This window comes from Pan troglodytes, chromosome 15 (assembly GCF_028858775.2).
Source record: "Pan troglodytes isolate AG18354 chromosome 15, NHGRI_mPanTro3-v2.0_pri, whole genome shotgun sequence".
Lineage (NCBI taxonomy): Eukaryota > Metazoa > Chordata > Mammalia > Primates > Hominidae > Pan > Pan troglodytes.
In genome coordinates, this window is record NC_072413.2 from 34378530 (window position 1) to 34402724 (window position 24195).

At 38.3% G+C, this 24195-nt stretch overlaps 1 long non-coding RNA gene across 1 annotated transcript in view; it reads right to left on the bottom strand.

Moving 5' to 3' along the window:
- Positions 1–7169: 7169 nt before the first annotated feature.
- The window catches only part of LOC134808285 (uncharacterized), a 63849-nt gene continuing 46823 nt past the window's right edge, over positions 7170–24195 (bottom strand). The window contains exons 2-3 of the long non-coding RNA XR_010150908.1: positions 15989–16048; positions 7170–7271 (exon numbers count right to left, since the gene is read on the bottom strand). This is a non-coding gene — a long non-coding RNA (uncharacterized LOC134808285). The remainder of the gene's footprint in view (positions 7272–15988; positions 16049–24195) is intronic.

Consider the following 24195-nt stretch of genomic DNA (forward strand, 5'->3'; position numbering starts at 1 on the left):
TGTTTTAATTGGAGCATTTAGTCCGTTTACATTTAAAGTTAATATTGTTATGTGTGAATTTGATCCTGTCATTATGATGTTAGCTGGTGATTTTGCTCGTTAGTTGATGCAGTTTCTTCCTAGCCTTGATGGTCTTTACATTTTGGCATGATTTTGCAGTAGCTGGTACCGGTTGTTCCTTTCCATATTTAGTGCTTCCTTCAAGAGCTCTTTTAGGGCAGGCCTGGTGGTGACAAAATCTCTCAGCGTTTGCTTGTCTGTAAAGGATTTTATTTCTCCTTCGCTTATGAAGCTTAGTTTGGCTGGATATGAAATTCTGGGTTGAAAATTCTTTTCTTTAAGAATGTTGAATATTGGCCCCCACGCTCTTCTGGCTTGTAGGGTTTCTGCCGAGAGATCTGCTGTTAGTCTGATGGGCTTCCCTTTGAGGGTAACCCGACCTTTCTCTCTGGCTGCCCTTAACATTTTTTCCTTCATTTCAACTTTGGTGAATCTGACAGTTATGTGTCTTGGAGTTGCTCTTCTGGAGGAGTATCTTTGTGGCGTTCTCTGTATTTCCTGAATCTGAACGTTGGCCTGCCTTGCTAGATTGGGGAAGTTCTCCTGGATAATATCCTGCAGCGTGTTTTCCAACTTGGTTCCATTCTCCCCATCACTTTCAGGTACACCAATCAGACGTAGATTTGGTCTTTTCACATAGTCCCATATTTCTTGGAGGCTTTGCTCATTTCTTTTTATTCTTTTTTCTCTAAACTTCCCTTCTCACTTCATTTCATTCATTTCATCTTCCATTGCTGATACCCTTTCTTCCAGTTGATCGCATCGGCTCCTGAGGCTTCTGCATTCTTCACGTAGTTCTCGAGCCTTGATTTTCAGTTCCATGAGCTCCTTTAAGCACTTCTCTGTATTGGTTATTCTAGTTATACATTCTTCTAAGTTTTTTTCAAAGTTTTCAACTTCTTTGCCTTTGGTTTGAATGTCCTCCCGTAGCTCAGAGTAATTTGATCGTCTGAAGCCTTCTTCTCTCAGCTCGTCAAAGTCATTCTCCATTCAGCTTTGTTCCGTTGCTAGTGAGGAACTGCGTTCCTTTGGAGGAGGAGAGGCGCTCTGCTTTTTATAGTTTCCAGTTTTTCTGTTCCGTTTTTTCCCCATCTTTGTGGTTTTATCTACTTTTCGTCTTTGATGATGGTGATGTACAGATGGGTTTTTGGTGTGGATGTCCTTTCTGTGTGTTAGTTTTCCTTCTAACAGACAGGACCCTCAGCTGCAGGTCTGTTGGAATACCCTGCCATGTGAGGTGTCAGTGTGCCCCTGCTGGGGGGTGCCTCCCAGTTAGGCTGCTCGGGGGTCAGGGACCCACTTGAGGAGGCAGTCTGCCCGTTCTCAGATCTCCAGCTGCGTGCTGGGAGAACCACTGCTCTCTTCAAAGCTGTCAGACAGGGACATTTAAGTCTGCAGAAGTTACTGCTGTCTTTTTGTTTGTCTGTGCCCTGCCCCCAGAGGTGGAGCCTACAGAGGCAGGCAGGCAGGCCTCCTTGAGCTGTGGTGGGCTCCACCCAGTTCGAGCTTCCCGGCTGCTTTGTTTAGCTAATCAAGCCTGGGCAACAGAGGGCGCCCCTCCCCCAGCCTGGCTGCCGCCTTGCAGTTTGATCTCAGACTGCTGTGCTAGCAATCAGCGAGATTCCGTGGGCGTAGGACCCTCCAAGTCAGGTGTGGGATATAATCTCGTGATGCGCCGTTTTTTAAGTCCATTGGAAAAGCACAGTATTCGGGTGGGAGTGACCCGATTTTCCAGGTGCTGTCCGTCACCCCTTTCTTTGACTCGGAAAGGGAACTCCCTGACCCCTTGCGCTTCCCAAGTGATGCAATGCCTCGTCCTGCTTTGGCTCGCGCACGGTGTGCACACCCACTGACCTGCGCCCACTGTCTGGCACTCCCTAGTGAGATGAACCCAGTACCTCAGATGGAAATGCAGAAATCACCTGTCTTCTGCCTTGCTCACGCTGGTAGCTGTAGACCGGAGCTGTTCCTATTCGGCCATCTTGGCTCCTCCCCCCATTCAATTTCTTTAATAGATTCAGGCCTATTCAGATGATCTATTTCTCCTTGTATGAGTTTTTATAGATCTTTTGAGGAATTAGTCCATTTTATCTAAATATTATCACGTTGTGGGCATAGAGTTGTTTAAAATAGTCTTTATTATCCTTTTATTGGCCATGGGGTCAGTAGTAATGTCTCCTCTTTCATTTCTGATACTAATAATTTATTTTTACATTGTTAGCCTAGCTAAGGGTTTATCAGTTAGATTGCTCTATTTTTGATTTTGTTGATTTTCTTATTTCTTCCCCTTTTTCAGTTTTGTTAATTTCCACTCTAATTTTTATTAGCTCTTTTCTTCTGCTTGCTTTAAGGTTATATAACTCTTTCTCTAGTTATCTAATGTGTAGGCTTAGGTTACTGATTTTAGGTCTTTCTTCTTTTCTAATATGTAAATTCAGTATTACAAATTTTCCTCTAGACATTGTTCTTGCTGCATTCTGCACATTTTGATAAATTGTATTTTTATTTTCATTTATGTTTTAATTTTCTTGAAACTTCTTCTTTGACCCATGTGTTATTTAAAAGTGTGTTGTTTAATCTCCAAATATTTGAGATCCATCTAGATATTTTTTATTGATTTCTATTTTAATTCAATTGTGGTCTAAGAGCATACTTTGTATGATTTCTATTCTTTAAATTATTACAGATGTTTTTATGGCCCAGAATGTGGTCTATCTTGGTGAATATTCCCTGTGAGTTTGATAAGAATGTTTATTCTGCTGTGGTTGGGGAAGTGTTCTAAAAATGTCAATTAAATCCAGTTGACTGACAGTGCTGTTCAGTTCAACTATTTTCTTACACTGATTTTCTGCTTGCTGGATCTGTCCATTACAGATAAAATCTCCAACTATAATTGTGGATTCATCTACTTTGCCTTATACTTCTGTAAGTTTTGCATAATGTATTCTGGTTCTCTGAATACACATTAATTATTATGTCTTTTTGGAGAATTGACACTTTTATTAATATGTAACACTCTTCTTTATCCCCTCTTCTTTATCCCTGATAAATTTCCTTGCCTTGATTCTGCTTTATCTGAAATCAACATAGCTTCTTTAGCTTTCTTTTGACTGGTGTTAACATGGTACATCTTTCTCCATCCCTTTACTTTTAATCTGCATTTCTACACAAGCTGTGTATCCCTTATCCAAAATGCTTAGGACCAAAAGTTTTTCAGATTTCAGACTTTTTTGGACTTTGGAATATTTGTATTATATTTACAGGTTGAACATGCCTAATCTGAAAATCTCTCCAATGAGCATTTCCTTTGATCATCATGTCAGTGCTCAAAAGATGTTGGATTTTGGCACACTTTTGATTTTGGATTTTCAAATTAGGGATGCTCAACCTGTGTCTAAAGTAGGATTATTGTTGGGTCTTGTTTTCAATCCACTCTGATAGCCTTTGTCTTTTAACTGGTATATTTAGGTCATTTAGATCTACTATGGTCTGCATGTTTATGTCCCCTCAAAATTCATGTTTTGAAATGCTACCCTCCAAGATGATAGTATTAGGAGTTGGGACTTTTGGAAGGTTGTTGAGTTATGAGGGTAGAGCCCTCATGAATGGTATTAGTGCCTTTATAAAGAGGCCCAAGGAACTTTGTTCACAACTTTCACCACATGAGGACCCTGAAAGAAGGTACCATCTATAAACCAAAAAGTGTGCTCGCACCAGATATTGAATCTGTTGGTGACTTGATTTTGGACTTCCCAGACTCCAGAACAGTAAGAAATAAACTTCTGTTTTATGAAATACTCAGTTTATAGTATTTTGTTATAGCAGCCTGAAGGGACTGACATCTAAAGTGATTTTTGATACAGTTGAATACCTGCCACATTTTAAATTGTTTTCTATTTGTTTCACTTTTGAAAAATCTTCCCTTTTTCTAACTTCTTTGATTTTAATTGAGCATTTTATATGATTCCATTTTCCCTCCTTTCTTAGAAATTGATTAAAAAATTTTTAGGCCTTGACCTAGAGTTTTCAATATATATTTACAAATAATCTAAGTTCACTATCAAATAATAGTATGTAGCTTCATGGGAAGTGCAAATACATTATAACAAAATCTTCCCAATGTCTTCTCATTCCTTATAACATTGGTGCATTTATTCTATTTATTCGGAAGCTATATATGTTGTTGATATTATTATTTTGAACAATTATATATTACATAAGATATGAATAAGAAAGGTATTTTTTTAAAAAAACTTTCCTTTATACCTTCTTTAACACTCTTCCTTTCTTCATGTAAATCCAAGTTTCTCACCTATATCATTTTTCTTCTCCCTGAAGAAATTTTCACATTTCTTGCAAGGCAAATAGATCTACTGCTGACAAATTTCCTCAGTTTTTGTTTGTATGAAAAAGCCTTTATAATTTTTTCACTTTTGAAGGATATTTTCACTGGATATAGAAATCTTGGTTGGTGGTCTTTTTCTTTCAACACTTTAAATACTTCATTCCACTCTTCTCTTGCTTGCATGGTTTCTGAAGAGAGTTCCAATATAACTCTATCCTTGTTCCTCTGTAGATAAGGTATTACCCCCCCGCCCCTGCCCTCTGGCTTTTTTCAAGATATTTTGTTTTTGGTTTCCTACAGTTGGGATATCATACGCCTAAATTTTGGGTATTCGTTCCCTTGGTATTCTCTGAGCTTTCTCAATCTTTGGCTTGGTGTTTCTTATTAATTGTGGAAAATTATGATACGTTATTACTTCTAATATTTCTTTTGCCTCTTTCATTCTTCTCCTAGTATTCCCATTATATGTATGTTGTACCCTTTGTCTTGTCCCACAGTTCTTGGATGTTCTGGCCTATTATCTTATGATAATCTTATATTATTTTGTGATTAAAATATCTCTCTCCTTTCTCTTCTCTTTGATGGGCTATATTCCCTGGGTTGTGACTTTTAGAAGAGTTTCTTAGCCTTTTTCTCCCCTATGCTTATGTGAGACTGAAATCGAGGCTGGAGTTAGCTAATTGACCTTCCATCAGGTCAGATAAGGCTGTGGTAGTTTCCCTGAGAGCCAGCGTTTGTTACAGAGGACAGAATGAAGACCAGAATGCTCTGGGCATATTTCAAAATGGGTACTTTTCCCTTGAGTACATTTCAAAATTAATACTTTTTACCTGTCTTTGCTGGAAGCAAGAGGGAATTTTTCTCAGATGTTCACTGTGATAAACTGGTGGGTCTTTTGGAGGGAAAACTCATGAAAATGATTGTTCATTTCATTGTGATTTGTAACGCAATGCTCTGATGGATCTAAGAAGATTTGTTGATTTTCAAATTTTCAGCCCCCTTGTTGTGAGGACAGGAATGATGACTTGCAAACTCTTTACATGTCAGAGTGGAAATCATAAGTCTTCTATGTGGATTTTAGATATAAATATAAAAGGTAAAATAGTAGAATTTCTACAATATTACATACAAATGTATCTTCATGATTTGAGATAGACAAGTTTTTTGAAGGTAAAAAAATGCTAAAGAAAAAAATGAATAAATTGGACTTTATTAAAATAAAAAAAACTTTTTTTCATCAAAAGACATCAAGAAAAGCCAGGAATGGTGGCACACACCTGTAGTCCTAGCTACTCAGGAGGCTGAGGTGGGAGGATTGCTTGAGCCCAGGAATTTGAGTCTACAGTGTGCTACAATTGCACTTGTGAATAGCCACTGCACTCTAGCCTGGGCAACATAATGAGATCCCATCAAAAAAAGGCATCAAAATAGTGAAAATAAAACCACAGAGTAGGTAAACCGATATTCACAATACAAATAAGAACTTAATATTCAGTATTTTAAAACATCTATGTCAAAGGGCTTGTATTCAGAATATGAGAACTACGACGACAACAACAACAAAAAAAGCGAGGCGCAGTGGCTCACACCTGTAATCTCAGCACTTTGGGAGGTCGAGGCAGGCAGATCACCTGAAGTTCAGGAGTTTGAGACCAGCCTGGCCAACATGGTGAAACCCTTTCTCTACTAAAAATACAAAAATTAGCTAGGCATGGTGGCGGGCACCTGTAATCCCAGCTACTTGGGAGGCTGAGGCAGGAGAATTGCTTGAACCCAGGAGGTGGAGGTTGCAGTGAGCTGAGATGGCGCCACTGCACTCCAGCCTGGGCAACAGAGCGAGACTCCATCTCAAAAGGAAAAAAAAAAAAAAAAAAGAAAGAAAGAAAGAAAGAAAAAAAAGAAAAAAGACAACCCAAGTTTTTAGCAGGCACTTCCAAAAGAGGACAGCTGTTTCAGTCAGCTTGGACTGCTATAGCAGAATACCATAGACTAGTTGGTCAAACAACACACATGTACTTCTCACAGCTCTGTAGGCTGGAAGTCTGAGATTAGGATTCCAGCATGATTGTATTCTTTTGACGGTCCTCTTTGATTTGCAGATGGCTGTCTCCTCATTGTATCCTCACATGACAGAGAGAGAAATAATCTCTCCCTCATCTCTTCTTATAAAGGCACTAACCCCATTCATGATGGTTCCACTCTCCTGACCTAATTACTCCTAAAAGTTCTATCTCCTAATACCATCATATTGGGGGTTAAGATTTCACATATAAATTTTGGCAGGGGCACAAATATTTAGTGTACGACAATATCCAAATAGCCATTGAGCCTATGAAAACATTAGCTGTGAGGGAATCACAAATTCAAATCCTAACTCTACGCATCCATCAGAATGGCAAATTTAGAAATCAAAACAATAAAAACCCATAGTGTTGACACGATGTTGACACCCACAGTGTTAAGCAATGGAAACTCTCACATACTACTAATAGGAGATTATTTGTACAACCACTTTGGAACATTCTTTGGCAGTATCTGTTAACGCTAAAACATGTATTCTTTGACCCCCAAAATTCACTCCTAGGTTTACACCCAACAGAAACGCATCTATATGTGCACCAGAAGACACATTCGAGAATGTCCATAGCAGTATAATTTATAATAGTAGAAACATTCAGATTCTAATAAGAGTGGAATGGATAAATAAATCTTGTTATATTTGTACATGGAATATTACATAATAAAAATAAACAAGCCAGACATGGTGCCTCACCTGTAATTCCAGTGCCTTGGGAGGCCAAGGTGGGAAGATTGTTCAAGCCCTGGAGTTTGAGAACAGCTTGGGCAACGTGTCGAGACTCCATCTCTACAAAAAAATACAAAAATTAGCCAGTTGTGATGGTGTATGCCTGTGGTCCCAGCTACTTGGGAAGCTGAGGTGGTATGGGTCACCTGAGCCCGGGAGGTCGAGCCTGCAGTGAGTTGAGTTGGTGCCACTGCCCTCCAGCCTGGGTGACACAGTGGGACCCTGTCTCGAAAAAAAAAAAAAACCTACTGCTACAATATTAAGTGAACGGAGACAGAATCTAAAGAAAACATGTTGTATGATTCTGTTTATGTAAAATTAAAACACAGGCACAAATAATCAATGCCATTAGAATAGTGGTTACCTTCAAGGAGATAACGAGTGGGAGAGGACACCATGAGGGCTTCTGGTGAGTGATCTGGGTGGTAGTTACATGTAGTTTACTTTGTAAAAATTAATGAAGCTGTTAACTTATGTACATTATTACTTCAATATGAAACTTACTTTAAAAAACAGGTTATATAATACGTACCCTCCAAAATTATGCACACATTATCACAAACATGCTGAAAAGATACCAAAATGTTAACGGTGAATATCAATGAGTAGTGAGATTTTCATTTTTGTGATTTTGTTGTATTTTTCAAATTTACTTCAATGAACCAAATTACTGTTGTGATTAGAAAATATCATTAAATATTACTTACTATCACTTTAGGAACTGTGTGAAAGATGGGTTGGGGAGAGGTAAGACAGGAATGTCAGGAGGCATTGGTAACAGCCACTTGAGAGGGGATGAGGGTCTGACTGGGATTGTGTGGTTAGGGAGGTGGTGCATTATGTTGAAATCAGCAGCACAAGAGGAGTAGAGGCCTCTCTCTCTTTCCTCTTTCTCTCTCTGGGGGAGGGGCAAAGAGCTGGGGAAGTTCAGTTTTAAACATGTTAGGATTGGGTTCCCTTTGGGATAATCCAAGTAGAGATGTCTGTAAATAATTTTAATTGTTACATAAAATGTCTAATTTCAACATTACCATTTGATATGACCCAATCTGAATACATTGAGTCACCAAATGAAGGAATTTTTTCTGTGACATCTTCCCTTCTTGGCCCCATACATTCACAAATTAGTTTTTTATATCATATAAATGAGAAAACAGTGCCCTGATGAGTATTATATTCTCCGCTGGAGCTTTTTCTCCTTTAAGGTGAGTTTTCATGGCACAAATTACACCTCAGGAAAAAGGCACAACTTCTTGCAAGACAATGACTAAATTTTAGAAGATGAAGATTAAATGGACAAAGAGCTATAATTACCTCATTATTAAAGATTCTAACATTCAAAAACCAAAGAATTCACTATTGAAACTCCAAGGTAGTTAAGTGACTGATGATTATTTTTCTTCCTTATCTGTATACCTAATGTAAATCAGGGAAAAGAAATTGAGATGGAAAAAAGTCTTAATAACAATTTTGAGGTTCCACAGTAAAAACTTTATCAAGAAAACCTAGTTAGATGATGATATACATACTACTATAGGTGTATAAGTAGCTGGTTGCTACCCCCACGCTCCAAGAGTTCACAAGTGGTTCTTTAATGCATACACTCTTTATTTTGTATGTATTAGAGTATATTTTATATATACATATATAATAGCTTATTTTATACACTCACGGTCTTTAAATTATAATCATTTGCAGCATAAGAGAGTCTTAGTTAGAAGGTTGTCCTTAGATGACACAAGAGTAAATGATACAGTAATAATGGAAGACCAAATTTCAACCCATCTGCGCAACTGAGTCTGCCAAATCTTGCTAAATTTGCTTGATTGAAAATTTCTTCCTCTCTTTCTCTGTGTCCTGTACAATTTCACAATATAATCCTAAGATTTGGATGCCCATGTGCTGGCAGTATCTTGTAGTGGTTGGTTGTTAAGTTTGATCATATAACCAAATTGGTGAAAGGGATATATATATATATATATATATATTTAATATTCATATTGAGAAAAGCACAAAGTCATTTCCATTTTCTTAACCTAATAAAATGTAGCTCTCCTTTGGGTTATTGTTCATTCAATAATATAGACTGGACTTTCACATTAGCAGAAATGTTACTGCATCCAATAGATCGTGTCTTACTATTCTCCGTCCTTTCCAAAATCATGCTCTGCATGAAACTTTTGGTTTATGGGAGTTTCCCCTCATGACAGTACCAACTTGAATGTGTTCTGTAAAATGTCACATTGTCCAAAACTGGTTTTTCTAGCTTTTGTGAAGATTATATGGTCTATGGGTTCTGCCTGGTAAGTTTTTGTACATCACCGTACATCTCTGCTCATGGTGAGCATTGCAGACTGAGAACAGCTCTACTTTTGATGGTTGTTTTATGTTTCCTCAGTGACTGATTTTTATTAGTTTCAAAAGATAACAATATATGCATGCACACAAGCTGATGTTTCTGAAGGGCATTGTGATGAAAGATTAGAATGCTTTTTGCCTTCCTCCTGATCAAACAGTGGGTCTTAGGGAGTATGGGTACATTTACTTTGTCACCAAAAAGAATAAAATCTGTTGACATTGTTACTTGTCACTCATCTTCATTCATTCTTTTTTCTTCTTCAAATTATACTCTAAGTTCTGGGATACACGTGCAGAATGTGCAGGTTTGTAGCACCCATCCGCCCGTCATCTACATTAGGTATTTCTCCTAATGGTATCTCTCCCCTAGCCCCCAACCCCTTGACGGGCCCCAGTGTGTGATGTTCCCCTCCCTGTGTCCACGTGTTCTCATTGTTCAGCTCCCACTTATGAGTGGGAACATGCAGTGTTTGGTTTTCTGTTCCTGTGTTAGTTTGCTGAGAATGATGGTTTCCAGCTTCATCCATGTCCCTGCAAAGGACATGAACTCATCCCTTTTTATGGCTGCATAGTATTCCATGGTGTATATGTGCCACATTTTCTTTATCCAGTCTATCATTGATGGGCATTTGGGTTGGTTCCAAGTGTTTGCTGTTGTGAACAGTGCCGCAATAAACATGCATGTACATGTGTCTTTATAGTAGAATGATTTATAATCCTTTGGGTATAAACCCAGTAATAGGATTGCTGGGTCAAATGGTATTTCTGGTTCTAGCTCCTTGAGGAATCGCCACACTGTCTTCCACAATGGTTGAACTAATTTACCCTCCCACCAACAGTGTAAAAGCTTTCCTATTTCTCCACATCCTCTCCAGCATCTGTTGTTTCCTGACTTTTTCATGATCACCATTCTAACTGGCTTGTGATGGTATCACATTGTGGTTTTGATTTGCATTTCTTTAATGACCAGTGATGATGAACTCTTTTTCATGTTTTTTGGCTGCATAAATGTCTCCTTTTGAGAAAAGTTTTATATCCTTAACCCACTTTTTGATAGGGTTGTTTTTTTCTTGTAAATGTAAGTTCTTTGTAGATTCTGAATATTAATCCTAAGTCAGATGGATAGATTGCAAAAATTTTCTCCCATTCTGTAGGTTGCCTGTTCATTCTGATGGTAGTTTCTTTTGCTGTGCAGAAGCTCTTTAGTTTAATTAGATCCCATTTGTCAATTTTGGCTTTTGTTGCCATTGCTTTTGGTGTTTTATTCATGAAGTCTTTGCCCATGCCTATGTCCTGAGTGGTATTGCCTAGGTTTTTTTCTAGCATTTTTATGGTTTTAGGTCCTACGTTTACATCTTTAATTCATCTTTTTTGTATAAGGTGTAAGGAAGGGGTTCAGTTTCAGTTTTCTGCATATGGCTAGCCAGTTTTCCCAACACCATTTATTAAATAGGGAATCCTTTCCCCATTGCTTGTTTTGATGAAGTCAGGTAGTGTGATGCCCCCAGCTTTGATCTTTTTGCTTAGGATTGTCTTGGCTATATGGGCTCTTTTTGGTTCCGTATGAAATTTAAAGTAGTTTTTTCTAATTCAGTGAAGAATGTAATGGTAGCTTGATGGGGATAGCATTCACTCTATAAATTACTTTGGGCTGTATGGCCATTTTCATGATATTGATTCTTCCTATCCATGAGCATGGAATGCTTTTCCATTTGTTTGTGTCCTCTCTGATTTCCTTGAGCAGTGGTTTGTAGTTCTCCTTGAAGAGGTCCTTCACATCCCTTGTAAGTTGGATTCCTAGGTGTTTTATTCTCTTTGAAGCAATTGCAAATGGGAGTTCACTCGTGATTTGGCTGTTTTTCTATTATTGGTGTATAGAAATGCTTGTAATTTTTGCACATTGATTTTGTATCCTGAGACTTTGCTGAAGTTGCTTATCAGCTTAAGGAGATTTTGGGCTGAGATGATGGGGTTTTCTAAATATACAATCATGTCATCTGCAAACAGAGACAATTTGACTTCCTCTTTTCTTAATTGAATACACTTTATTTCTTTTTCTTGCCTGACTGCCCTGGCCAGAAGTTCCAATATTATGTTGACTAGGAGTGGCGAGAGAGGGCATCCTTGTCTTGTGCTGGTTTTCAAAGGAAATGCTTCCGGTTTTTGCCCATTCAGTAAGATATTGGCTGTGGGTTTGTCATAAATAGCTCTTATTATTTTGAGATACGTCCCATCAATACCTGGTTCATTGAGAGTTTTTAGCATGAAGGGGTGTTGAATTCTACTGAAGGTCTTTTCTGCATCTATTGAGATAATCATGTGGTTTTGTCATTGGTTCTGTTTATGTGATGGATTATGTTTATTGATTTGCATATGTTGAACCAGCCTTGCATCCCAGGGATGAAGCCAGCTTGATCATGGTGGAAAAGCTTTTTGATGTGCTGCTGGATTTGGTTTGCCAGTGTTTTACTGAGGATTTTCACATCAATATTCATCAGAGATATTGGGCTGAAATTTTCGTTTTTGGTTGTGTCTCTGCCAGGTTTTGGTATCAGGATGATGCTGGCCTCATAAAATGACTTAGGGAGGAGTCCCTCTTTTTCTTTTGTTTGGAATAGTTTCAGAAGGAACAGTACAAGCACCTCCTTGTTCCTCTGGTAGAATTTGGCTGTGAATCCATCTAGTTCTTGAATTTTTTTGGTTGGTAGGCTATTAATTACTGCCTGAATTGCAGAACTTGTTATTGGTCTATTCAGGGATTCAACTTCTTCCTGGTGTAGACTTGGGAGGGTATATGTGTCCAGGAATTTATCCATTTCTTCTAGATTTTCTAGTTTATTTGCATAGAGGTGTTTAAAGTATTCTCTGATGGTAGTTTGTATTTCTGTGGGATCAGTAGGGAAATCCCCTTTATCTTTTTTTATTGCATCTATTTGATTCTTCTCTCTTTTATTAGTCTGGCTAGTGGTCTATTTTGTTGATCTTTTAAAAAAACCAGCTCCTGGATTCATTGATTTTTTGAAGGGTTTTTTTGTGTCTCTATCTCCTTCAGCTCTGCTCTGATCTTAGTTATTTCTTGTCTTCTGCTAGCTTTTGAATTTGTTTGCTTTTGCTTCTCTAGTTCTTTTCTTTTAATTGTGATGTTAGGGTGTTGATTTTAGATCTTTCCTGCTTTCTCTTGTGGGCATTTAGTGCTATAAATTTCCCACTTAACACTGTTTTAGCTGTGTCCCAGAGATTCTGGTACATTATGTCTTTGTTCTCATTGGTTTCAAATAACTTATTTATTTCTGCCTTAATTTCATTATTTACCCAGTAGTCATTCAGGAGCAGGTTGTTCAGTTTCCATGTAGTTGAGCAGTTTTGAGTTTCTTAATCCTGAGTTCTAATTTGATTGCACTGTGGTATGAGATACTGTTTGTTATGATTTCCATTCTTTTGCATTTGCTGAGGAGTGTTTTACTTCTAATTATGTGGTCACTTTTAGAATAAGTGCTATGTGATGCTGAGAAGAATGTATATTCTGTTGATTTGGGGTGGAAAGTTCTGTAGATGTCTGTTAGTTCTGCTTGGTCCAGAGCTGAGTTAAAGTCCTGAATATCCTTGTTAATATTCCTGTCTAATATTGACAGTGTTAGTCTCCCACTATTATTGTGTGGGAGTCTAAGTCTCTTTGTAGGTCTCTAAGGACTTGCTTTATGAATCTGGGTGCTTCTGTACTGGGTGCATATATATTTAGGACAGTTAGCTCTTCTTGTTGAATTGATCCCTTTACCATTATGTAATGGCCTTCTTTGTCTCTTTTGATCTTTGTTGGTTTAAAGTCTGTTTTATCAGAGACTAGGATTGCAAGCCCTGCTTTTGTTTTTGCTTTCCATTTGCTTGGCAAATATTCCTCCATCTCTTTATTTTGAGCCTATGTGTGTCTTTGCATGTGTGATGAGTCTCCTGAATACAGCACACTGATGGGTCTTGACTCTTTATCCAATTTGCCAGTCTGTGTCTTTTAATTGGGGCATTTAGCCCATTTACATTTAAGGTTAATATTGTTATGTGTGAATTTGATCCTGTCATTATGATGCTAGCTGGTTATTTTGCCCATTAATTGATGCAGTTTCTTCATAGTGTCGATGGTCTTTACTATTTGGTATGTTTTTGCAGTGGCTGGTATCTGTTGTTCCTTATCATGTTTTGTACTTCCTTCAGGAGCTCTTGTAAGGCAGACCTGGTGGTGACAAAATCTCTCAGCATTTGCTTGTCTGTAAAGGATTTTATGTCTCCTTCATTTACGAAGCTTAGTTTGGCTAGATATGAAATTCTGGGTTGAAAATTATTTTAAGAATGTTGAATATTGGCCCCCACTCTCTTCTGGTTTGTAGGGTTTCTGCCAAGACATCCACTTTTAGTCTGATGGGCTTCCCTTTGTAGGTAACCTGACCTTTCTCTCTGGCTGCCTTTAAGATTTTTTCCTTCATTTCAACCTTGGTGAATCTGACAATTACATGTCTTGGGGGCTGCTCTTCTTGAAGAGTATCTTTGTGGTGTTCTCTGTATTTCCTGAATTTGAATGTTGGCCTGTCTTGCTAGGTTGGGGGAGTTCTCCTGGATAATATCCTGAAGAGTGTTTTCCAACTTGGTTTTATTCTCCCCATCACTTTCAGGTACACCAATCAGACATAGATTTGGTCTTTTCATATAGTCCCATATTTCTTGGAGGCTTTGTTCATTCCTTTTTATTCTTTTTTCTTTAATTTTGTCTTCATGCTTTATTTCATTAAGTTGATCTTCAATCTGTGATATCTTTCTTCCACTTGATTCAGCTATTGATACTTGTGTATGCTTCATGAAGTTCTTGTGCTGTGTTGTTCAGCTCCATCATGTCATTTATGTTCTTCTCTAAACTGGTTATTCTAGTTAGCAATTAGTCTAATCTTTTTTCAAGGTTCTTAGCTTCCTTGCATTGGGTTAGAACATGGTCCTTTAGCTTTGAGGAGTTTGTTATTACCCACTTTCTGAAGCCTATTTCTGTCAATTTGTCAAACTCATTCTCTGTCTGCTTTTGTTCCCTTGCTGGCGAGGAGTTGTGATCCTTTGGAGGAGGTGAGGCATTCTGGTGTTAGAAATTTTCAGCCTTTTTGTGCTGGTTTTTCCTCATCTTTGTTGATTTATCTACCTTTGGTCTTTGATGCTGGTGACTTTTGGATGGGGTTTTCTGTGTCTGGACATCCTTTTTGTTGATGTTGATGCTATTTCTTTCTGTTTGTTAGTTTTCCTTCTGACAGACCACTCTGCTGCAGGTCTGCTGGAGTTTGCTGGAGGTCCACTCCAGGCCCATTTTGCCTGGGTATCTCCAGTAGAGGCTACAGAACAGTAAAGATTGCTGCCTGTTCCTTCCTCTGGAAGCTTTGTCCCAGAGGGGCACCCACCAGATGCCAGCTGGAGCTCTCCTGTATGAAGTGTCTGTCCACCCCAGCTGGGAGGTGTCTCTCAGTCAGGAGACATGGGGGTCAGGGACCCATTTGAGGAGGCAGTCTGACCCTTAGCAGAGCTTGAACGCTGTGCTGGAAGATCCACTGCTTTCTTCAGAGCCATCAGGTAGGCACATTTAAGTCTGCTGAAGTTGCACCCGCAACCACCCCTTCCCCCACGTGCTCTGTCCCAGGGTTATGAGCCGCTGATTTGGGCTGCTGCCTTTCTTTCAGAGATGCCCTACCCAGAGAGGAGAAATCTGGAGATGCAGTCTGGCTGCAGTGGCTTTGCGGAGCTGCGGTGGGCGTCTCCAAGTTCGAACTTGCTGGCAGCTTTGTTTACACTGTGAGGGTAAAACCGCCTACTCACACCTCAGTAATGGCAGACGCCCCTCCCCTCACCAAGCTCGAGTGTCCCAGGTCAACTTCAGACCGCTGTGCTGGCACTAAGAATTTCAAGCCAGTGGATCTTAGCTTGCTGGACTCTGTGGGGGTGGGATCGGCTGAGCAAGACAACTTGGCTCCCTGGCTTCAGCCCCCTTTCCAGAGGAGTGAACAGTTCTGTCTCACTGGCGTTCCAGGAGCTGCTGGGGTATGGAAAAAAAAAAAAAAACTCCTGCAGCTAGCTCAGTGTCTGCCTAAATGGCTGCCTGGTTTTGTGCTTGAAACCCAGGTCCCTTGTGGTGTAGGCACTGGAGGGAATCTCCTGGTCTGCGGGTTGGAAAGACTATGGAAAAGCATAGTATCTGGGTCAAAGTGCACCCTTCCTCACGGCACAGTCCCTCTGGGCTTCCCTTGGCTAGGGGAGGGAGTTCCCCGAGCCTGTGCGCTTCCTGGGTGAGGCAACGCCCCACCCTGCTTTGGCTCGCCCTCCGTGGGCTGCACCCACTGTCTCACCAGTCCCAATGAGATTAACTGGGTACCTCAGTTGGAAATGCAGAAATCACTTACCTTTTGCTTTAATCTCCCTGGGAGCTGTAGACTGGAGCTGTTCCTATTCGGCCATTTTGCCTGCAATCCAGGATTTATATTTTTAGAGAGTCAATCCATGATAGATTACCTTGTAGTTTTGTGGAGAGGATGTTATCATCGTTCCTGATTTAGGGGAAAATGCTAAGAAAATAAGTGATTTTCAAAACCTTGCCATGATTCCATCAGTGATGGAGTTTGCATTGGTACTGGGAACCTCCAGGTATTGACTTGAGACCACATGCTTATATGATGTCAGTTCTCTTCAACGGAAGTGTTTTTAAGCTTTCCAAAATTTCCATAAAAACAAAAATGGATGGTAGTCTTTTTTCTTTTTGAAGAAAATTTTAGCTATCTTTACATAATAGCTGCTTAAGAACTGAAAAATAAAGCAAGGTTAAAATCTGAAGCAAGAGTACTTGTCTCAGGTTTTGTTATATAAATTAAGTGAAAAAAAAAAATAGCCATGCTAGGTGTTACACACCTACATAGAAGGCTGAGGCAGGAGGATTACTTGAGCCTAGGGGTCTGAAGCCAGCTGGGGCAATATAGCAAGAGTCCATCTCTAAAAACAATAACAAACTTTAAAAATTTTGAAAAGAATAAAATAAGCATAAATGGGGAGAAATTAATTAAAAGGAGACACTAAAAAATATGTCACTGCTCCCACATCTTCTCTGCACTCCCCCAAGGTACAATATTTTTTACTTCTTTTCACCTTTATTTCCTATGGAATCCAGCCTTAACAGTGGAAATTGGAAAAAGCAACTAGACACCATGGAGGAAAAAAAAGAACAAAGAAATACATTAAGGAACTAAAGAAAGGAAGGAGAGAGGGAGGGAGGAAGAAAGGAAGGAGAGAGGGAGGGAGGAAGAAAGGAAGGAGAGAGGGAGGGAAGAAGAAAGGAAGGGAGGAAAAAAGAAAAATATAAAAGAAAATCTGAATGTAGAATATAAGTGGACTAACTTCCAGAGGTCAGGGCCACATGGGCTGAAAACATGTTTAGAACCCGATTTTACAGGAATTCTGCACGTATCTAGAAGGGCTTTTGCCAGAAAACTGTTAAGCTTAACTAACATTCTATTGTGAATGTTTTGTGCTATAAGGTAATTTTAGTCCTATATTCAAGGTCAAGAAATGCTTCTTTTTAAAATAGAACGGCATGAATCCTCCTTTGTCAAGCTCATTAACAGAAAATGATATCTTTATAAGTTGTCAGTGCATTTCCAATCAATTATCATCTAATGCAAAAATAATCCCAGGAGGTAAGATTAAGTATTGTTTAAACATGGAACCAAGACCTATAGTCAGACATGACCTCAATAATGCAAATGCGTTTGTGAATAGCTGGGAAGACAAATTCATTTATAACAACAGATGGTGTCAGGAGAAGATTAAAATATATATGCACCACATAGATGAAATAATTGTAATCAGGACAGCAGAATTACAACATTTGGAGAATTTCACTGAATAGCTGAATTTCGTGTATAACACAATCAAATTTTCTGCCTCATTCACTCTCACCAGTGTTCATTTCCTGGATGTTCTGACTAATTTAAACTATGGTTAATTGAAGACTGAAATATTCGGGAAACTATGACAGGAACAATTTGCTATGGACAGTTTCCACCTGTACTCTCAAGACTTAGAAGCCATATGGATAGAATGAAATAGGTGAGATAAATCACATTTCACTAAATGTTTGCCACAAAATTAGAGTTTTTACTTAGGAGAATATAAAGGAAGGGGCTATAAAATACTAAGGTTAAAGCATTTGTTGAAAGAAGGTAATATAAATAGATACAAATTTCAGTGTTCACTGGTAGAAAAGATTTCAAGCAATTTCAAAGTTGTAATCCTTGCATTTATGTGTTATTTTCTTATAAAGGGAATTTGCCTGTTCAACTGCACTTTAAAAACCAGTCATTCTTTTCATCATGCTAAATTAGAAAATTTTCCAGGAAAACGTCTTAAATGTATTAAAGTTAGAACTATTTTTTTTTATAAAACAACTATCCGTACTTGGACATTTACAGATTCTCAGTTTTCATACATAGACAGATAATTTGAAAACACTGGATACTACAACCTGTACATTTCCCCACTGACCTCTATGTCCCCATCCCTTTACATTGTAGTTCTGCATTGCTGCCAGGAGACATCAGAACAATTTTTACAATATAAATACACTGGAAGGAAGAGATTCCTGTAGAACATTAACAGAAAATGATATCTTTATTAATATGTCTTTGCTATATATATCTTTGTAACAATGTAATATATCTTTGTAACGGTGATATCTTTGTTAATTCCTACTACTTAATGTTAAGTTAATGTCATAGGACACTTAATTTCCCCAGGCAGTGTCATATCTTTGACCAAAAGGGATGAAAATATCAAATGTTAGACCTGGAAGTAACCTTGGGGTATCCAGGGGAATAACCTCATTATGCAAATAAAGAGCCGCAGTGGTCCATTGACTACTTCTCACAGCTGACGAGTGAATATTCTCCAGGATCCCATCATTCTCGGCCCATCTCGCCCATCTCAAGTCATTTTTGCCCTCTCCCCACGTGCAGTCAGAAGACTGGAAGTGGAGGTGTGAGCAGTAGATAGAGCAGTTTATAAGACAATGTTAAGACCATGATGAAAAGACATTAGAGGAAGCAGTAAAAAAGAATATGCGACACTTAGAACAGGTAAGTGTGCTTGCCCCATCAAGCCAAGCACAGCTGTCCCTCCCCTAAGGTTAGGACCTGGCTATGTTTGTCCTATGTTCTTTCTACCTCTATGGCCTCTCTGGTGATTTAAAGGCACATTCTCTCTCCATCTCTGTCTGTTTCTCTATGAGATTATTTTCACTTTGACCATTGCCCTCATTTATTTACCCCCCAGCATAATGACAACAGATTGAGAGTTAAAAATAAATCCCTTGTTTTCAATCTATAAAAAAAAAAGCAGTTAAATTTAAGGATGGGTCAAAAAGACAGATGATATCGCAGGTATTTTTTAAATTAGCGTTTTAGGTATTTTAACCAATCACCTTTCCTTTAACTCAACTGTAGTTTCAGCTAAGGAAGTTAATGAAACAGTTAGATGGGTATTTCCTGATCTATTTATTTTTCCTTTTTTTTTTTTTTTTTTTTTGTAGGAATTGGTGGTGTCTTGGAATATCTGCTTCAGGACGATAATGAAACTAATGATTTAGGGCAGTAGAAGAAGCCGTGGGAGGAACTTTCACATTTGGCGAGGCAAGTACAATTTTGTTAGGGCTTTTTGAAACTGCATTTGAAAACTTGCTTAGCGGTTTTGTGATTCATGGTATATATCAAATTTTATTGAAAAGCTGTCAGTGAACAGGATGAGAAGTTCTCTTTTAAATACAGTCAGAGGCATTATAAAAACTAGCAATTCTAAACTTACTGCAAAATAAAAATTACCCGAAAGAACTGTCCTTCTAGAGTGCTTACATGCTTCTCTTATCAGTCAGCCAGGATTAATGATAAGTTCAAAAGTCTTCATATTGTTTTGTCCATCCGTCCACCTGTCTGTCTGTCCATCCACCCGATGGCTATTGTGTGCAGGATTTCATGCTAAGTAATATGTGAAAGTATTCTAGGCACGCTACAGCAACAGCTTGCTCACACGCTTCCTCTGTCTTCAGATAAGTCTTAAGTCCTTGATGACTTTTTAATAAAATACGCTACAGAGAACATAAGGACGAAACATATTCCTAGCAGAGTGAAATATGTGTAAGTTATTAAATTAAGGCTCAACTGCGTCTGAATTTTTAGTGCTATATGTTTTAAATTGTTTTAAGTGAAAACACACTAATAGATTTCCTTTATAAAAAGTTCAAATATTCCAGACAAAGCAAAAATATCCTTTCTAAGCAGGGTGTCTGCTGTGTGTCCTTCCAGACTGAAACATATACATACTCTTGGTTTTTTAATCAATAGACTCACATCATATATGTTGTGCTACATCCAGCTTTTTGCACTTAATACGTCTGGGAGATATTTCCTTTATTGTTACAGTTGTCCCAGAAATCTCTCTGTGGTTGCTAGGGAATGTACCTTTATCTTTGGTTTTAACAGTCATATTCATGTGTCAGGCAGAAATAGAAGGTATGATAATATAGATCTTGCCTAATAGTGAATATCATGAAACAACTGTGCAGGGATTGCCAATGTGTGGTGGTTTTCTTTCTAAATTTTTGCTCACTTCTATTAAAGGGTTGAAGCATTAGCAGACAAAACTCTAAATATAGTTGGCCTGCACTGGAAGGTTAAAAGTACAGTTCTCCTAACAGAGTTCTTATAATCACTAAGGAAAACACCATCTGAACTTTATAGCGACCAACAAATCAGGTTAGGACAGGCAATTCAGACACTCTAGCCATGAATTCTAAGGTGGATGATAGAGGCTATACCATAATCTTTCTCTCTCTGGGATAGAATGACTTTCATGGCTAATTAGTTCTATGGCCGAGAAGGTCAATTTTCTGGATGTTAGAGCAAGCACATTTGTAAAAGAGAAACCGTTTTAAACCCAGCAATAGTGAGTGCAAACTTATTTCAGTACTTTTTCTCCTCTTTGCAGATGATTAATCCTATTTCTGTTCCACCAACTTATTTTATGTTGAAATCTTAATTATTTTCTAATAAATGACTGGGAATGCAGGAAGCTAGCTGGCCCATTTCCTCTGTTAGGTTTTTTTTCCCTTTCTCTGCACACTGGTGAAAAGACGTTGATGCATAACTTCTAGAGATGCCATGGTTATTTATGTCATTATAAACAGCTTATTCTAACTGGGACCCCACAGCCACAAGGAAAAACATACAATTTTATTTACAAAGACGACTGAACCCATTTTAACTTCTGTATCAAATGCTCTGAGTAGGTTGGCTTCGATAGTCGTGTTCAGTCCTGGGTAGAATGTGGTCTCATTATACAACTTCACCACCAAATCCTAGTTCTCGATGTTATCCAAAGCTGCCTTCTTCCTCAAAGACCTCAGTCCCCTCCCAAAGCCTAGGGGAGCGTAAACAAATCCCTCTCTCTCAGGGTTACATGAAAAGCCAAGTCATCATCCAACACAATAAAATAAGCTGGTGAAGGAAAGAACCAATCAAATCTCTTTGATTCTGGACTTAGGGAAAGCACTTAGGAAACCTCATAGTCTGCCCGTCAGAGGGGAAAAAACGCTCCAATTAAATGGGAAGAGTACTCATTTTAAGCACTCTAAAATGTTAAGATTTAAAAAATACAGTGCTTAACGTTCTGTAGAGCTACAACAAAGAATATGCTAACCTTGGTATTTACACACCAAGCTTCTGCCAAGCCATTTTATAATGTACCTTAGAAAAATTTCATGCTTTCTCACAAAAAGACACCCCCTCCCTCCCCTGCTGTTGGCCTGCACGTTCCCAGGCATGTGAATTGCATCCTTTTGAAGTCCAGTGATGCTGGTAGCTTGAAGGGAAAGCTCTTGCCAATAATATTGTTGCTCCTGATGCTCAGAACTGTTGCTGCTGAATGGCTTATTTTCTATCTTGATATTTTCTCTATATGACTTTGGCTGAATAGGCCACTTTTTCGTCAAGCTAGTTTCATGTGTGTTGTCTGTGTTCTAGAAAATGGAATTAACTACCACTTTCTAGTTCCATTTCCATGATCTTTACCTAAACAACACCCTCTTGTTAATAAAACATTATGCCTTTGCATTCCATTAAAACCTATTATTGGGAGTTTAAACTATTGATTCTGAATCTATATATATATATATATATAGATTCTACTTTTTGTGTGGCTGCAGAAATACTTTGCTATTACTCTAATTATATGCTGGAGTTAGAATCCTTCCAGCTAGTTAAGGTTGGAAGGATTCTAGTTATGCTGTCTACTGTATTCTTCTTTGTAGCATAACTAGAGTACTGTCCACTGGAGTGAAATAATAGAAGCAGAAACTCAGATTTAAAAAGAAAGGAAACAGAGAAAGAAAGGTTTTTAATAAAAATTTACTTATTTAGAGATGGGGTGTTTCTCTGTCACCCAGGCTGTAGTGCAGTGGCAGGATCATAGCTCACTGCAGCCTCAAACTCCTGGGCTTAAGTAATCCTCCCACCTCAGCCTCCCAAATAGCTGGAACTGCAAGTACCTGACACTATGCCTGGCTAACTTAAAAATTTTTTTTGTTTAGAGATGGTGATCTTGCTGTGTTGCCCAAGTTGGTCTCAAACTCCTGGCCTCAAGCCATCCTTTCTCCTTGGCCTCCTGAGTAGTTTGGATTACAGGGATGAACCACTGTGCCTGGCTAGAAAGATTTTAAGAATAGCTTAGAACAGCACCAAAAAATGCAATTATTAGAATTTAAAACTTCAGAGTTTAAACAGAGATCTAAGAGACTGTCTAGTTGACCCCTTTATTTTACACATTAAGAGAAATTATAGAGACATTAAAAAAAACTCTCTTAAATTCCATAACTGGGTTAGTACTAGAGGGGACCAAACCTGCTACTTGATTCAGTCAGAGATCTTCCAAATTTACACATTCAATATGGGAGGCAAAATTTTAAAACTCAGCTGTGGGACAAACATACTGCCTTAAATTTTTTTTTTTAATTTTTAAATCTATGGAAAATGTGTCCTAAATATATAATTGTAATATTAAGAATAGCTCTCAAAGTTCTATTTATGTCGATTACATAAATGATACACTCTAAAAAACATTTATGGATACGCATTACCGTTATTTGTGGTGTCTCAGATCTCTGATGAGTATGGTTGTGTGTGTATCTGTGTAAGTACATAAATACCTTTGAGAGAGAATGGAGAAAATGGATTCAGGTACAATCAGAATCTCCCAAACTGTCTATTTCTGGCATCCACTTTGACAAGAATAGCTTTTTGAAGTTTAGTAGTGTTTGCTCTCTTTCTCTAGTTGGTGATTATATATTCAATGGCAATTTAAATGGGAAGTAGGGATGTAGGGCCGGTTAATTTATGTGTTGCAATTCATCTTTCTACCTATCAATCTGGTTGTGTTTAGGGGAACAATAAACAGTACCTCTTTGACCTCCCAGTTTCTGTACAAAATGAGAAATGAAATAGAAGAGCTAGGAGAGGAAAAGCAGCTGGTAGAGCTCTATGTCCATGGAAGGAAACAAGGAGTTGGGGAAGAACATTGCCACTTTTCTTACACATATTGACCTCCTGCTGTGGTCCAGGCACTATGTAAGGGACAGAAGATACAACAATCCTTGCCTTTTAAGAGCTCAAAGGAAAGCGGATGAATTAGATTTACAATAAATACTTATGGTACTATGTATTAAGTCCTGTAATAGAGACATGCAAAAAATCTAGGACCATAAGCTCTAGAACGTTGAACTGTGTCTGGAAATAACCATGTGTGCCCTGGGAAATGGGCAGTGTTCTTTGAGATGTTCAGCTTTATGTTTGTGTTTTCAAAAGGCTAGACATTTTCTGATGCTGGGAGAGGGTATCATCTATGTTTGTTTCATTTTGGAAATGTGTACCTATGTTCTTGCTTGCAAATAGAAAGTATTTTTATAATTAAAAATATTTATAAATAAATATTAATAAATATCTTCTGTAGGTTAAGAATTTCCCATGTTTGCATTATTTCTTTTTACCTTCTTTCCTGTGAAAGAGAATGAATGAGTTCAAACCGATTTCTCAGTAGCAATAAGGAAAGAATAACCTCAATTCAGTATTCTGAACAAGAACTCCAATTAGTTTAACAATTGAATCAACCAATTCCTTTAAGATTTCCATTTGCTCATTGGCGTTGAAACTCAACATTGGTTTTGACATTCCTTAAATATACGCTACTCCTACTATACTATATACCATATTTTTTCACATGTTCTTTATATTACTGTAAGCATGCCAGAGCTCAAAATTAATATTTTTAGTATTCTATTCAGCATTGTGGTGCCTGGCATGTTGTGTGTGCCCAGCATATTTTGAAAATAACCTAGAGTTTAATTAATTCACCGGAAAGTGCCATTTGAATCAGCAACCTGTACCATACTTGAAGTGAGAAGGAGAACTTCCTCTGGGATCCTGGACTCAAAAATTTTTTTAACACCAAGTTGCCCTTTCCCAGGTTGCCAATGTCTAGTGTGGTCTAGGAAATAAAGGGGAAAGTGACCTATTTGTTG